This window comes from Salvelinus alpinus, chromosome 14 (assembly GCF_045679555.1).
Source record: "Salvelinus alpinus chromosome 14, SLU_Salpinus.1, whole genome shotgun sequence".
NCBI classification, from domain to species: Eukaryota; Metazoa; Chordata; class Actinopteri; order Salmoniformes; family Salmonidae; genus Salvelinus; species Salvelinus alpinus.
The window spans coordinates 12642926-12659007 of record NC_092099.1 but is presented as its reverse complement, the minus strand read 5'-3'; the positions used below and the strand labels follow the sequence as shown (position 1 = coordinate 12659007).

Here is a 16082-nt window from a genome sequence, read left to right as displayed (position 1 = left end):
ACTGGCTCTAACCAGAATAGAAAGCGTAATCGGAGGCCCCGGTGCACATCTGAGAATGAGGACAAGTACATTAGACTGTCTAGATTGAGAAACAGACGCCTCAAGTCCTCAACTGGCAGCTTGAGTCTTCTCTTAACTGTTGACGTTGAGACTGGTGTTTGCGGGTACTATTTAATAAAGCTGCGTAATGTTTGCACAATCCAGGTTTGGACATTTCTTAGAGACTTTTTTATGTATTTATTTTTATTTCACCTATTTTTAACCAGGTAGGCCAGTTGAGAACAAGTTCTTATTTACAACTGTGACCTGGTCAAGATAAAGCAAAGCAGTGCGACACAAACACAGAGTTACACATGGAATAAACAAACGTACAGTCAATAACACAATAGAAAAGTCTATATACAGTGTGTGCAAATTAAGTAAGATTAGGGAGGTAAGGCAATAAATAGGCCATAGTGGCAAAATAATTACAATTTAGCAATTAAACACTGGAGTGATAGATGAGCAGAAGATGAATGTGCAAGTAGAGATACTGGGGTGCAAAAGAGCAACAACAAAAGAATAACAATATGGGGATGAGGTAGCTGGGTGGGCTATTTACAGATGGGCTATGTACAGGTGCAATGATCTGTAAGCTGCTCTGACAGCTGATGCTTAAAGTTAGTGAGGGAGATGTGAGTCTCCAGATTTTTGCAATTTGTTCCAGTCATTGGCAGCAGAGAACTGGTGACCAGTGAAATATACATTCTGGAGCGCGTGCTACGGGTGGGTGCTGCTATGGTGACCAGTGAGCTGAGATAAGACAGGGCTTTACCTAGCAAAGACTTATAGATGACCTGGAGCCAGTGGGTTTGGCGACGAATATGAAGCGAGGGCCAGCCAACGAGAGCATACAGGTCGCAGTGGTGGGTATGTATGGGGTTTTGGTGACAAAACAGATGGCACTGTGATAGACTGCATCCAATTTGCTGAGTAGAGTGTCGGAGTCTATTTTGTAAATGACGTCGCTGAAGTCAAGGATCAGTAGGATAGTCAGTTTTACGAGGGTATGTTTGGCAGCATGAGTGAAGGATCCTTTGTTGTGAAATAGGAAGCCGATTCTAGATTTAATTTTGGATTGGAGATGCTTAATGTGAGTCTGGAAGGAGAGTTTACAGTCTAACCAGAAACCTAGGTATTTGTAGTTGTCCACAGAACCGTCCAGAGTAGTGATGCTAGACGGGCGGGCAGGTCTCGGCAGCTATTGGTTGAAGAGCATGCATTTAGTTTTACTTGCATTTAAGAGCAGTTGGAGGCCACAGAAGGAGAGTTGTATGGCATTGAAGCTCGTCTGGAGGTTTGTGAATAACACAGTGTCCAAAGAAGGGCCAGAAGTATACAGAATGGTGTCGTCTGCGTAGAGGTGGAACAGAGAATCACCAGCAGCAAGAGCGACATGATTGATGTATACAGAGAAAAGAGTCGGCCCGAGAATTGAACCTTGTGGCACCCCGATAGAGACTGCCAGAGGTCCGGACAACAGGTCCTCCGATTTGACACTGATTTGAAGTAGCTGGTGAACCAGGCAAGGCAGTCATTTGAGAAACCAAGGCTGGTTAGTCTGCCGATAAGAATGCGGTGATTGACAGAGTCGAAAGCCTTGGCCAGGTCAATGAATACGGCTGCACAGTATTGTCTTTTATCGATGGCGGTTATGATATCGTTTAGGGCCTTGAGCGTGGCTGAGGTGCACCCATGACCAGTTCGGAAACCAGGTTGCATAGTGGAGAAGGTACGGTGGGATTCGAAATGGTCGGTGATCTGTTTGTTAACTTGGCTTTCGAAGACTTTAGAAAGGCAGGGTAGGATAGATATAGGTCTGTAACAGTTTGGGTCTAGGGTGTCTCTCCCTTTGAAGAGGGGGATGACCGCCGCAGCTTTCCAATCTTTAGGGATCTCAGACGATACGAAAGATAGGTTGGACAGGCTAGTAATAGGGGTTGCAACAATTTCGGCAGATAATTTTAGAAAGAGAGGGTCCAGATTGTCTAGCACAGCTGATTTGTAAGGGTCCAGATTTTGCAGCACTTACCCAGTGTAACGCTCGTCTTCCTCCTCTTCTGAGGAGGAGTAGTAGGAAGGATCGGAGGACCAATGCGCAGCGTGGTAAGTTTCCATATTTTAATAAAGCAAACTGAACAAAACAACAAAGTGAAACGAACGAAAAAGTCCCGTATGGTCAGACACAGGAACAATGGAACAGGAACAATCACCCACAACCCACAATGACAAAACAGGCTACCTAAATATGGCTCCCAATCAGAGACAACGACTAACACCTGCCTCTGATTGAGAACCATATCAGGCCAAACACATAGAAAAAGACAAACTAGACATACAACATAGAATGCCCACTCATATCACACCCTGACCAAACAAAACATAGAAACATACAACGCAAACTATGGTCAGGGCGTGACACCCAGAAAGACTCACAGCTGTAATCGCTGCCAAAGGTGCTTCTACAAAGTATTGAGTCAGGGGTGTGAATAGTTATGTAAATATATTTCTGTATTTCATTTTCAATACATTTGCAAACATTTCCAAAAACATGTTTTCAGGTTGTCATTATAGGGTATTGTGTGTAGATGTGCGAGAGAAAAAAAACAATGAATCCATTTAGAATTCAGGCTGAAACACAACAAAGTGTGGAATAAGTCAAGGGATATGAATACTTTCTGAAGGCACTGTAACTGAGCGACACATGAAATCTGTTTTTGGTTTGGGTACAGTGAAGAAATCCATAATGGCGTGCCTGGTTTGATATGTAATGCATGTCTGTTTGAAGTGTATGCAAATAGATTAGGCATTTTCAACATACAAATGTTTCTTATAAAGACTAGAAGAGAAGTAGTCACTTTCTCCTCAACCCGCAACCACGAAAGACTATTATACATGTTGTTGATATTAGTTGTGTGTGTGTAGTTAAGGGCCAGGTGTGCTGCATTGTTTTGAGCCAGCTGCAGCTTTGCTAGGTCTTTCTTTGCTGCACCTGACCGTATTACCAGACAGTAATCAAGATGGGACAAGATCAGAGCCTGAACAACTAATACAGTTGATATTTGTGTCAAAAACGCAGAACATATTTTTGTAACAGACGTACCTCTCCCCATCTTCACAACAACTTTGTCAATATGACTTGACCATGGTAACTGACCACACCAACGTTACTCCTAGGAGTTGAGCTTCTTCCACTTGTTCAATGGTCACACCCTTCATGTACAACTCCAGTTGAGGTTTAGGTCTTGGAGGATGTTTTGAACCAAATACAAAGCTTATGGTTTTAGATTAGTATTAGTATTTAAAGCCAGTTTATTGTTAATGACCCATTCTGACACTGACTGCAAGTCCTTGCTGAGGGACGGACAAGGAACCCTAGTTGCTTTTACGGCAGATTTCCTCCTCTTCGTCAGAAGAGGAGGTGTAGGGATCGGACCAAAACGCAGAGTGGAAAGTGTCCATGATTTATTATAAATAAACTGAACACTACAAGTAACAAAAGAGAATCTAACCGACAAACAGTCCCGTGTGGCACGAACACTGACACGAAATACAAACACCCACAAACACACACGTGAACCCCGGCTGCCTAAGTATGATTCTTAATCAGGGACAACGATTGACAGCTGCCTCTGATTGAGAATCATACCAGGCCGAACGCACAAAACCCCAACATAGAAAACAGCACATAGACAACCCACCCAACTCACGCCCTGACCATACTAAATAAATACAAAACAAGAGAAACCAGGTCAGGAACGTGACAGTTGCTTCTTTTTCCCCATATGTTTCTCTCTCTTTACATTCTAAATGTATTGTTCCTCTTTGGCTCTGCGATGCGAGCTAACTATGCAGTTATATGAATTTGTGTATTGTGCATGTAGCCCTTTACAACAAGCAAAATTAAAATGGTTACAAAAAAAACTATTGGCAAGAATAATTTTACAAATACTCCAAGTGCTGTGTCTGGATTACCCTCCTTATACACATCAGACTAACATATATATATATTTTTTTACATCTTCAACAAAAGAGTCCTGATCTCTTATAAATATGTCTTATGTCACAGATTAACCACTATTGGTCGACACTCTAGTTGGTTGATTGATAGCCTGGGTCATGTTACAGGCATTAGTCAAAGTAAGAAGCTTCCTCTTGAGAGGACAACTAAATGATAACCAGTCGATGTTCAGGTCACCAAGAAAATACATTTCACATTTAGCATCAGAGACCTTGTATAACATCAAACACATATTCTCCAGACAGTTTGCACTTGGTGACCTATATCAGCAGCCTAAAAGAAGAGGTGAACCTGCCACCACAACACTTCTACTTCATTTGTCATAAGATCCTCTCTGAGCTTTACAGGAATATGGCTCTGAATACATACAGCAACACCTTCCCTGTAGACATTCCTGTCTTTTCTATAGATGTTATATCCTTGTATTCCTACTGCTTTATCATCAAATGTGCTCTCTAAGTGAGTCTCAGAAATGGCTAATACGCATATAAATATCTTCTAAGATTAGCAAATTACTCATTCACTTTTTTTCGGAGGCTACATATATTTATATGAGCTTTTATATGAGTTAACTTTCACCCTTTCCTAAAACTGAACTCATAATGATAATAGGTTGTATTTCTGATAATAACAATAGAAGGAATTATGCAGTGCAGAGGTAGAAAGAATGCAGGCATCTTTGTGCATTCAATCAAAAATATTGCCAAGTTAATCAGAGACTTTCCCAACCGTATATGAGTTCCGTTATAGTCACATATTGTATTTCTGTGCTGGAGTGGAGTCAGAGCACAAATGGAAGTCTCCTTCCAACCAAATCTCTCCTGAGTGCTCATGGTCTTTATCATCCTGACACGACCAGAGCACAAGATGGATTCCCCTTGCCATTCTGTCAGCCTTATACAAATGCTTTGTTTCTGCAGCTGGTGTCTCTGTTTCCAGTAGGTCTTCTAAATAAAATAAAAAAAGATTTATATTCATCATGATGAAATCCACTTCTGCAATTTCATTATCTTATTTCATTACATACTATTTTTAATCTTTGGTACAGCAGCCTGATATGCTGTGTTGTTACAGGCACAGTATAAGTATATTGGTTTATTTAAAATATGATTCACATGCAAATTCCAATAATGTTGTATTCTATATCATCATTTGAGTGGATGTGTTGGTAAAAGTTTCATTATGATTCCCTACACCTCAGGGTTGGGGTTAATTCCACTAATGAAATTCTCTGTCCCTGTAAATGAAATGTTATTCAATTGAAATTCCAGATCAGTCTTTGAATGCAAAGATAATTCAATTCCTCTAAATTCCAATGTAAGGAAAATCCTATTCATAACATTTCCAATTCAATATTATTCCCAACAATTCCACAAATTCCAGTTGATCAGGTCACTGTTCAGACAGGCAAGCTATACTGGAAATATAGAAACACATGTTGAAATTATTTAAAACAAATCCTGCTGTAAATGTTTGATACTATGTGCATTAATTCCATTAACTGGGAAATGTAAAATATGAAATTCGAATTAAATTAAATTCCAAAGATAAATGTCTTTGCTATTACATTCCTATTCAAAAAGTCAAACAGTCTAATTCCAATTAAATTCCAACTCCATAACTTGAAGATTGTTGAATTTCTAATTGAATTCCATATCAATTCTCCACTTCATGACTGAAAGCAAGAATTGGAATTGACCCCAACCCTGCTACCCCTATCACCTTGATGCTTGAGGAGGTGAGGCATGGTGGTGCTGGGGGGACCTAGTGGTGCTGGAGGAGGCCTGGTGGTAGTGGAGGAGATCTGGTGGTGATGGGGAAGGCATCGTGGTGGAGCTGGCCTCATTAGGAGCTGGGCTGTGTGCTTATTATTGTGGGCTGTATAGTGATACTGATAACCCACTGAGCAACTCGTCTGTGGGTTATCATGTTGTGCAGTGGGAGGAGCCCCAGAGTAAATGTTTTCTTGGCCAAATTGACCCCTGCTGTCTTCCCCCTGGCCAGGCTAGTGTATTGTGCAACGCCAGGCCCTGGTGTGTTAGCCTAGCTGCCCTGTGGTTCAGGCAGCACAGATGGCTGCATGGAGGAGGAAACTAGGCTGAGCTTACTTCCCCTGGGAGTGGGGAAAACCAAATACACTGCCTTACAAAAGTATTCATCCCCCTTAGCGTTTTTCCTATTTTGTTGGATTACAACCTGTAATTTAAATAGATTTTTTTTTTTAGATATCATGTAATGGACATACACAAAATAGTCCAAATTGGTCAAGTGAAAGGAAAAAAATATAATGTTTCAAAAAATTAAAAAAAAACAACAACTGAAAAGTGGTGAGTGCATATGTCACGTTCGTCATAAGGAGTGGACCAAGATGCAGCGTGGTATGTTTCCATCCCTTTTATTAGGAAGAGAAAACTCAAAGAACAAAAACAATAAAGCGAACAAACGAAACGTGAAGCTCAAAATAGTGCTCGCAGGCAACTATACGTAGACAAGATCACACAAAGCACAATGGCAAAATTGGCTACCTAAATATGATCCCCAATCAGAGACAACGACAAACAGCTGCCTCTGATTGGGAACCACACCAGGCCAACATAGAAATATAATTCACCTAGATAACCCAACCTTAATCACACCCCGACCTAACCAACATAGAGAATAAAAAGTTCTCTATGGTCAGGGCGTGACAGCATATGTATTCAACCCCTTTGCTATGAAGCCCCTAAATAAGATCTGGTGCAACCAATTACCTTCAGAAGTGACAGAATTAGTTAGATTGCACACAGGTGGACTTTATTTAAGTGTCACATGATCTGTCACATGATCTCAGTATATATACACTTGTTCTGAAAGGCCCCAGAGTCTGCAACACCACCAAGCATCGGCACCATGACGACCAAGGAGCTCTCCAAACAGGTCAGGGACAAAGTTGTGGAGAAGTACAGATCAGGGTTGGGTTAAAAAAAAGATCCAAAACATTGAACATCCCATTGAACAGCACCATTAAATCCATTATAAAAAAATTGAAAGAAAATGGCACCACAACAAGCCTGCCAAGAGAGGGCCGCCCACCAAAACTCACAGACCAGGCAAGGAGGGCATTAATCAGAGAGGCAACAAAGACACCAAAGATGACCCTGAAGGAGCTGCAAAGCTCTATAGCGGAGATTGGAGTATCTGTCCATAGGACCACTTTAAGCCGTACACTCCACAGAGCTGGGCTTTACGGAAGAGTGTCCAGAAAAAAAGCCATTGCTCAAAGAAAGAAATAAAGGCATTAAGAACAACATCTCCTATATGCCAAAAGGCATGTAGGAGACTCCCCAAACAAATGGAAGAAGGTACTCTGGTCAGATGAGACTAAAATAGAGCTTTTTGGCCAACAAGGAAAACGCTATGTCTGTCGCAAACCCAACACCTCACATCACCCCGATAACACCATCCCCATGGTGGTGGCAGCATCATGCTGTGGGTATGTTTTTCCATCGGCAGGGACTGGGAAACTGGTCAGAATTGAAGGAATGATGGATGGCGCTAAATACAGGGAAATTCTTGAGAGAAACCTGTTTCAGTCTTCCAGAGAGTTGAGACTGGGACGGAGGTTCACCTTCCAGCAGGACAATGGCCCTAAGCATACTGCTAAAGCAACACCCGAGTGGTTTAAGGGGAAACATTTACATGTCTTGGAATGGCCTAGTCAAAGCCCAGACCTCAATGCAATTGAGAATCTGTGGTATGACTTAAAGATTGCTGTACACCAGCGGAACCCATCCAACTTGAAGGAGCTGGAGCAGTTTTGCCTTGAAGAATGGGCAAAAATCCCAGTGGCTAGATGTGCCAAGCTTATAGAGTCATACCTCAAGAGACTTGCAGCTGTAATTACTGCAAAATGTATCTCTACAAAGTATTGACATTGGGGGGGGGGGGGGGGGGGGTGAATAGTTATGCATGCTCAAGTTCTGTTTTTACAGTTGGCATTATGCATTGGGGCAGGTAGCGTTCTCCTGTCATCTGCCAAACCCAGATTTGTCTGTCTGACTGCCAGAGAGTGGCGGCAAGTTTTACACCACTCCAGCCGACGCTTGGCATTGTTGCACGGTGATCTTAGCCTTCTGTGCGGCTGCTCGGCCATGGAAACCCATTTCATGAAGCTCCCGGCGAATAGTTCTTGTGCTGACGTTGCTTCCAGAGGCAGTTTGGAACTCGGTAGTGAATGTTGCAACCAAGGACAGACGATTTTTACACGCTACATGCTTCAGCACTCGCCGGTCCCGTTCTGTGAGCTTGTGTGGCCTACCACTTCATGGCTGAGCCGTTGTTGCGCCTAGACGCTTCCATTTCACAATAACAGCACTTACTGTTGACCAGAGCAGCTCTAGCAGGACAGAAATGTAACGAACTGACTTGTTGGAAAGGTGGCATCCTATGACAGTGTCACTTTGAAAGTCACTGAGCTCTTCAATATGGGCCATTCTACTACCAATGTTTGTCTATGGAGTTTGCATGGCTGTGTGCTCGATTGTATACACCTGTTAGGTACGGGTGTGGCTGAAATAGCCTAATCCACTAATTTGAATGTTGTATGTTGTGTTCTGCTGCACTACCCATGTTTACCACTAGAGACATACAGGTATTTTATTTGACCTATTCTGGTACAGAACGGAAGTACAATGAGAACAGGATTCCAGATAGGGAGAAGAAGAGTATGCATGTGCTGATGATGTATGCTGTGATGGAGTGCTAAGCTTGCTGAGTAAACTTACCCTTAATTATACCCATCGTGCCCTCATGTTACTGAGCCTACTACACGACAGACTAGAGTTTAGTTCATTGTTAAATCTTTCAGATTTCCAAGAAAGGCGGGATCTCGCTAAGAAACACATTTATTAGCTGAAGTTGAGATAATGTTATCAATAGAATATTGTACTAAATTCCCTTTACTAGCAGACTTGGAATTCACTGACATCATTTGATTACTTAAGGGATAGGGGGCAGTATTTTCACGTCCGGATGAAAAGCGTGCCCAAAGTAAACTGTCTGCTACTCAGGCCCAGAAGCTAGGATATGCATATAATGGTAGATTTGGATGGGAAACACTCTGAAGTTTCTAAAACTGTTAAAATAATGTCTGTGAGTATAACAGAACTTATTTGGCAGGCGAAACCCCGAGGACAAACCATCCAGGACATTTCTTTTTTGAGTTCACTGTGTTTTCAATTGTTTTTTTCTATGGGAACCTAGATTTATGTGGCACTTGGTTGCAGTTATAATAGCATGGTTTCGCCATAAAGCCTTTTTGAAATCTGAAACGGTGGCTAGATTAACAAGAAGTTTAGCTGTATTTTGGTGTATTGCACTTGTGATTGTATAAAAGTTAAATATTTCTAATAATTTATTTTGAATTTCGCGCTCTGCAATTTCACCGGATGTTGTCGAAACGTTCCGCTAGCGGAACCCCTAGCCGTGAAAGGTTAAGTCATTAAAGTACATTGCTCTGGCCCCCATTTTAAGACTACCACTTGTAAGGACATTGCCATGGATACTTGAACCCAAATACCCTTGTTCTTGTCATTCATTTACACCTCCACAGCTGTGTCACCATCGCCGACATTTGATTAACTATTATGTTGAGCATATCAGTATCAATACGCCCAGTTACTAAAAAGATACAGGCATTCTTCCTAACTCAGTTACTGGAGAGGAATGAAACCGCTCTGGGATTTCACTATGAGACCAATGGTGACTTTAAAACAGTTACAGAGTTTAATGGCTGTGGTAGGAGAAAACGGAGGATGGATTAACCACAATGTACAGTAGTTACTTCACAATGCTAACCTATTTGACAGTGTGAAAAGAACGAAGCCTGTACAATATAAAAACATTTGCAATAAGGCAGAAGTAATACTGCAAAAATTGTGATAAAGCAATTCACTTTTTGTTCTAAATACAAAGTGCTATATTTAGGGCAAATCCAATAAAACGCATTACTGAGTAGTACGCTCCATATTTCCAAGCATAGTGGTGGCTGCATCCTGTTATGGGGATGCTTGTAATCGTTAAGGACTGGGGGGGTTCTCAGGATAAAAAAGAAACTGAAATTGACAGGCAAAATCCTACAGGAAAACCTGGTTCAGTATGCTTTCCACCAGACACTGGGAGATTAATTCACCTTTCAGGAGGACAATAACCTAAAACACATGGCCAAATCTACACTGGAGTGTCTTACCAAGAAGACAGTGAATGTTCCTGAGTGGGCGAGTTACAGTTTGGACTTAAATCTACTTGAAAATCTATGGCAAGACCTGAAAATGGCAGATCTCTCATTGGTTAGTCTGTCAGTGAGTGCTCAGAGGCAAAAATCTGAGCTATGTTAAAATTATATTAACAAACACTTTGGGGAAGGCAGGGTTTGCAGATGTAAAAGGCAGCTGTGCTTTTATCATTCTGACATTTCTAGATTTAGTCTTCATTTTTTAAGGCTGCCATGTACAAAAAGTATGTTTGTACTTGGCAGCGAGGCACAGAAAATTAGATTGTAGTGATGAATTGCTGTAGACTGTATGTAATGAGTGTATTATTCCTCTTGCGCTCTTAAAGATGCATTCTCTAACCAGCAATAAACAAGCAAGACATACCCAAACACTTCAGCCACTGTTGTGGCATGGTTTTTCGTTTTTTCTCGGGAGCTTGGGGAATATGAAGTAAGATTGGTTTAAGGTAGCTATGATGGCCACTTCGCTGTGCTGTTTGGTTTTTAATATTTACATACTCATATTCAGAAGAGGACATAATCAACACAGAGGCACATGCACTTGCACACATGCACAAACACGAGCGCGCACACACACACACCCAGGTTGTTTGCACTGCTCACATCTCTCCAGATCCCAACATTAAGCACCCAACTATCTTATCTAGCTTGATTGATGGTGCAATTGTGTGTGTGTGTTTTAAAAACCTAGATTTTCTCTGGTGTGATTTTTCACATCCACTGGTTACATAATACATTCGGAGAGTGCGTCCCAAATGGCACTCTATTACCTATATGTAACAGTTTAGCTTTCGTCCCTCTCCTCGCCCCTACCTGGGCTCGAACCAGGGACCCTCTGCACACATCGACAACAGCCACCCTCGAAGCATCGTTACCCATCGCTCCACAAAAGCCGCGGCCCTTGCAGAGCAGGGGAACAACTACTTCAAGGCCTCAGAGCGAGTGACGTCACCGATTGAAATGCTATTAGCGCGCACCCCGCTAACTAGCTAGCCATTTCACATCGGTTACATATATAGTGCACTACTTTGACCAGGGCCCATACCCAGTGGGCACAGATGTCAAAACATCTATTCCATGTTGGTTCAACGTAATTTCATTCAAATGACATGGAAACAATGTTGATTTAAACAGTGTGTGCCCAATGGGTAGGCTCTGGTGAAAGGTTGTGCATTGTGGAGGGAATAGGGTGCCATTTGTGATAGACGCAGACAGAGAATGTATCTGTGAGAGTAGCCTACTAGATTGAGAAATAGGCAACACAAAATAGATCAAAAGGGACATTTTAACCACACTGAGTTGATTGTCTTTGAGTGTGTGTATTTGTAAGTATTATTTTGGAATGTATGGAAGCTACTACATTGTGTTTTTGTACAGTAGGTTCGAATCACCAGTAGACTTTACACAGCTGTTTCGACACAGATATCAAATTCAAAACACGTAATATATGTTGACAGAGAGAGCCTACATCTATGCACTCTGGCTCTTACAGGAACTTACAGTAATGTGCAGCAATCCTTGAATATCTAAGTCTTTGTCTAACTCAGTCAATAATAACAGCATAATATTCATAATATTCTGTGACAGAGTAGTGTCCTTTCCAGGGGGTGGTCCTGTAAAAAACAGATTCCACCTAGCCTGGCGAACGTTCAACCTCCTGGCTTCTTGAATGGAGACAAAGTTCTTATGGTCCATCCGGATCACAAAAGAACGAGGTGCCCCCTCTTACCAGTGTTTCCATCCCTCAAGGGCCCACTTGACTGCCAAGAGCTCCCGGTTGCGTTCCGCTGGCGAGAATCGCTTGGAAAGAAAGGCACGTGTGCATTCTCTTGTCCCCCTCGTTCTGCTGTAAAAGGACCGCCCCTGCTCCGGTGTCTGAGGCGTCCACCTCTACCACGAAGGGACAAGTAGGATCAGGATGAATGAGGATGGATTCGGAGGTGAAACTTCCCTTGATCTCCATGAATGCCCTGTCAGCCTCGGGGGTCCAGACAAAATGGGTCTGGGACTTGCGGGTTAGGGTCGTGAGAAGCGCTGCTACCGCACCAACGTTCCATATAAAACGTCTGTAAAAATTCGCAAACCCAAGGAACCGCTGGACTTGTTTGAGTGAGGCGGGACGGGGCCAGTCAGTGACCGCCCTAACCTTTACAGGGTCCATTTGGATGCTGGCGGAAGAGATAATGTGGCCCAGGAAAGAGACTTGGGATACATGGAACGCACACTTCTCAATCTTGACGTATAGTTGACTCTGCACGAGGCGTCTCAGGACTTGGCGCGCGTGCAGGATGTGTTTCGGAAGGGTCTTGGAGAAGATCAGGATGTCATCTAGGTAAACAAAGACAAACTGATTCAACATATCCCTAAGGGTGTCATTGACCAATGCTTGGAAGACTGCCTGTGAATTTGATCATCCGAATGGCATGCCTAAATACTCATAGTGGCCACTAGGGGTGTTAAAGCCAGTTTTCCATTCATCTCCCTCCCTGATTTTCACCAGATTGTTGCGGAGGTCCAGTTTGGTGAAGAATTGGGCCCCCTGGGCCAGCTCCAAGGTGGCGGACATCAGGGGTAGGTGGTAACGGTTCTTAATCGTGATCCTGTTCAGCCCTCGGTAGTCGATGCAGGGACGCAGAACTCCATCCTTCTTTCCCACGAAGAAGAAACCTGGGGATGTTGAGGAGCGAATGAATCCTGCCTCCAGCGACTCCCGGATGTAATTCTCCGTACCTGCAGCTTCAGGGATTGAGAGGGAGTAAAGACGGCCCCGGGGAGGGTGGAGCTGGGTAGGAGTTCTATGACGCAGTCGTTTGGAAGATGAGGGAGGGAGGGTGGCAGCTTGCCTCTTACTGAAGGCCTCCCGGAGGTCGAAGTATTTGGGAGGGAGAGAGAAGAATTGGTCATCAATGGATGCAGGGGGATGCGGAAAGGCTCTAGGTGTGGGTCTTAGACATGTAGTCTGGCAGTTCTTACACCAGTCTAGTAGGTGTCCCGTGGGCCAGGAGAGTAGTGGGTTATGTAGCACGATAATGGGTTCTCGGGAGCCATGATCAAAAGAAAATTAAGTCTGAGTGATTCCGCACAACCTGCAGTAGAATGGGATTGGTCTGATATTCTACCTGGCTGGAGCCAATGGGGCGTCCATCGAGGGCTTGAATCTGTAGACGGATGGGACATTTCACGCAGGGGATTTGTAATTCTCTGGCGAAGTCTTGATCAATGACATTATCTGCGGCCCTGGAGTCCACCCTCCACAGGTTGTTCCAGTGGAGGGTTGCATGTAGTGACAGACGGTGACTGGGTAGCCGGGGGGTAACTGTATAGCTCGTCAGGGTCTCCCCTTGTCCTGGCAAGCCCTGGCGTTTCCCGTCAGCTCTGAGCATGTGGCACGGAGATGGTCGAGACCTCCGCAGTAGAGGCAGCAGCCTTCGCACATGCACCTGTCACGCTCCTGTGCGCTCAGACATGTGTCACAGCTGCATGGGCTCCTCAATGCTGGGTTTGGGGGGCTTGGGTTGCTCAGGAAACCTGGATACTGGGGTGGTGTCAAAAAAGTGATCCTGATTGCCAGCGTTATCAGGGACTCAAGGTTCTCTCCCAGTTCCCAAGAGACCAGTTCATCCTCCTTTCCAACCCCTGCTGGAAAGCTGTGACCAGTGCCTCTGATTCCACCCACTCTCTGCGGCGAGGGTGCGGAACTCAATGGCGAAGTCAGCCACTGGTCTGGCTCCTTGGCAGATGTTGAACAGTCAGCTGGTCGCTTCTTGTCCGCCGACTGGGTTGTCGAAGACTCGTCGCAGCTCGGCAGTGAAGGCTAATATGGAGCTGCAGGATGGTGGCTGCTGTTCCCACACCGCCATTGCCCACACCAGGGCCTTGCCCGAGAGTAGAGAGATTATGTAGGCGATTATGGCCCAATTGGTGTGGAACGAGGAGGACTGTAGCTCGAACACCACAGAGCACTGGGTGAGGAACCCTTTGCATCCTCACGGGTGGCCATCATAATGCTCGGGGGCTGGGATCTTGGGTTCCCGGTACAGGTTCCCTGGAGGAACTATGGCAACGTCTATAGCACTGAGTGATGAGACTTGGGCATTGGCTCCTCCTGGGTTGGGGTTGGACTGTGGTTGGAGGCAGTCGGTAAGTGCCCGGAGGGTTTCTGATATCTGTAAGAGTTGTTTTTGCTGCCGCCCCAGCAGTGCTCCTTGGTGGGTTACAACATTCTTGATCTGGGTGATCTCTGCTGGGTCCATGTTGTGGGCTGAAGCTTGCTATGACATGGTAAGGTTGGACCCAGGTGCAGAGAAGAGACCAGACAAGGAATCGGTGATTAAGGATAAACATAATACATTACTGAGAAACAGATACAGGAAGGATGACAGTAACACTGGGAAATCAACAAACACTAAGTCTCGTAAACTCACTCTGGACACAAACGCACACGGCACACAATTCGAGCTTCAGCAAAGGACAACAGAAAACACACCTCTTTTAACAGGGAAATCATAATGAGTAAATAGGACACACCTGAGTGCCCTCTGGTGACAGGTGGAACCATGATAGGGCTCATTGTAATGGCTGGAATTGAATAAATGGAACGGAGTCAAACATGTGATTTCCATATGTGTGATGTGTTTGATTCCATTCCATTCCAGCCATTACAAATGAGCCCGTTTTCCTATATCTTCTCCCACCAGCCTCCTCTGTATGGGAAGCATTTGTTTCTCTGGTGTTGTCTGCTTCAAGCAAACTTTTGCAATAACTGTGAAGTCATGAGAAGTCATGAGATGTGAAGGTATCATGTAGCAATGCTTCTAAACACATTCAAGCCCAGTCTGGACGAGGAAGCCCACAGAACCTGCTGCTGCAATATCCAATATCCATTGCTCATGCACTTTTACTACCTGTATTCATTGTCTGTGTATGTCCTTGTCTATGTTCTATTACGTGTTTCTATGTATGCACAGAGCCGCAACCAACCTTTCCCCACAGCCATTATCTTATATTTTATCTCAAAGTTGAGTGACAATAAAGTTGAGTCAAAAAGTTATGTAAAGTGAGTGATTAATGCTTCCGCTCAGGGCAGACCTTCTAAGAGGTTGAGCCTCTGTCTTGCGTCATAACTAATAACTCTTCTATTAAACCCCTTAATGTAAACATAAACCTCCATATCTTTCCATCCCCAAGTCTATGTACCACATGTCACCCTATTCCAAGTTTCACGTTTTATTGTCACGTGCACTAGTACAGTGAAATGTGTTTTCTTGCTTTCTCATTCTCTATAGTGCACTATCCTATATAGTGCACTAAATGGAATAGGGTGCCATTTGAGACACACCCCGATGTCATTTGATTAAGGCAGGGCAGGGTCTTTCCTCTAAGCTTCCCCCAAACAAACAGACAGCAGCCAGTTGTTGGTTCCTCTTAGGCAGGCTGGCAGGCAGGCTGATTGGATTGATGATGATGCTGGTGCTAATGTGTGATAGACTGTGTTAATAATGCTTGGCTCTCTTTAGGGGGTTCCTAAGCTCTGTGTTGATGGATCTGTAAATCTGTCTGCCTGTTTGGATTGCAACACTTCAGTGCACACCGTGCCAGAGGGACCCTGATGCATAACCAACCTGTCACTCACTCCTCAACTATAGTTGTGTGTGCGTGCGTGTGCTTGTGTGTGTGTGTGTGAGTGCGTGCGTGCATGCACATGCGTGTGTGTGCTCGCACTTTCACTGAGTCTGATTGCATATGTGGAGC

The 16082-nt window shown here is 44.0% G+C and overlaps 1 protein-coding gene across 2 annotated transcripts in view; it reads left to right on the top strand.

Annotated features, from left to right (window-relative positions):
• LOC139538436 (coiled-coil domain-containing protein 148-like) overlaps positions 1 to 16082 on the top strand; it is a 74587-nt gene that overhangs the window by 55215 nt on the left and 3290 nt on the right. The gene's annotated exons all lie outside the window — the stretch shown is intronic.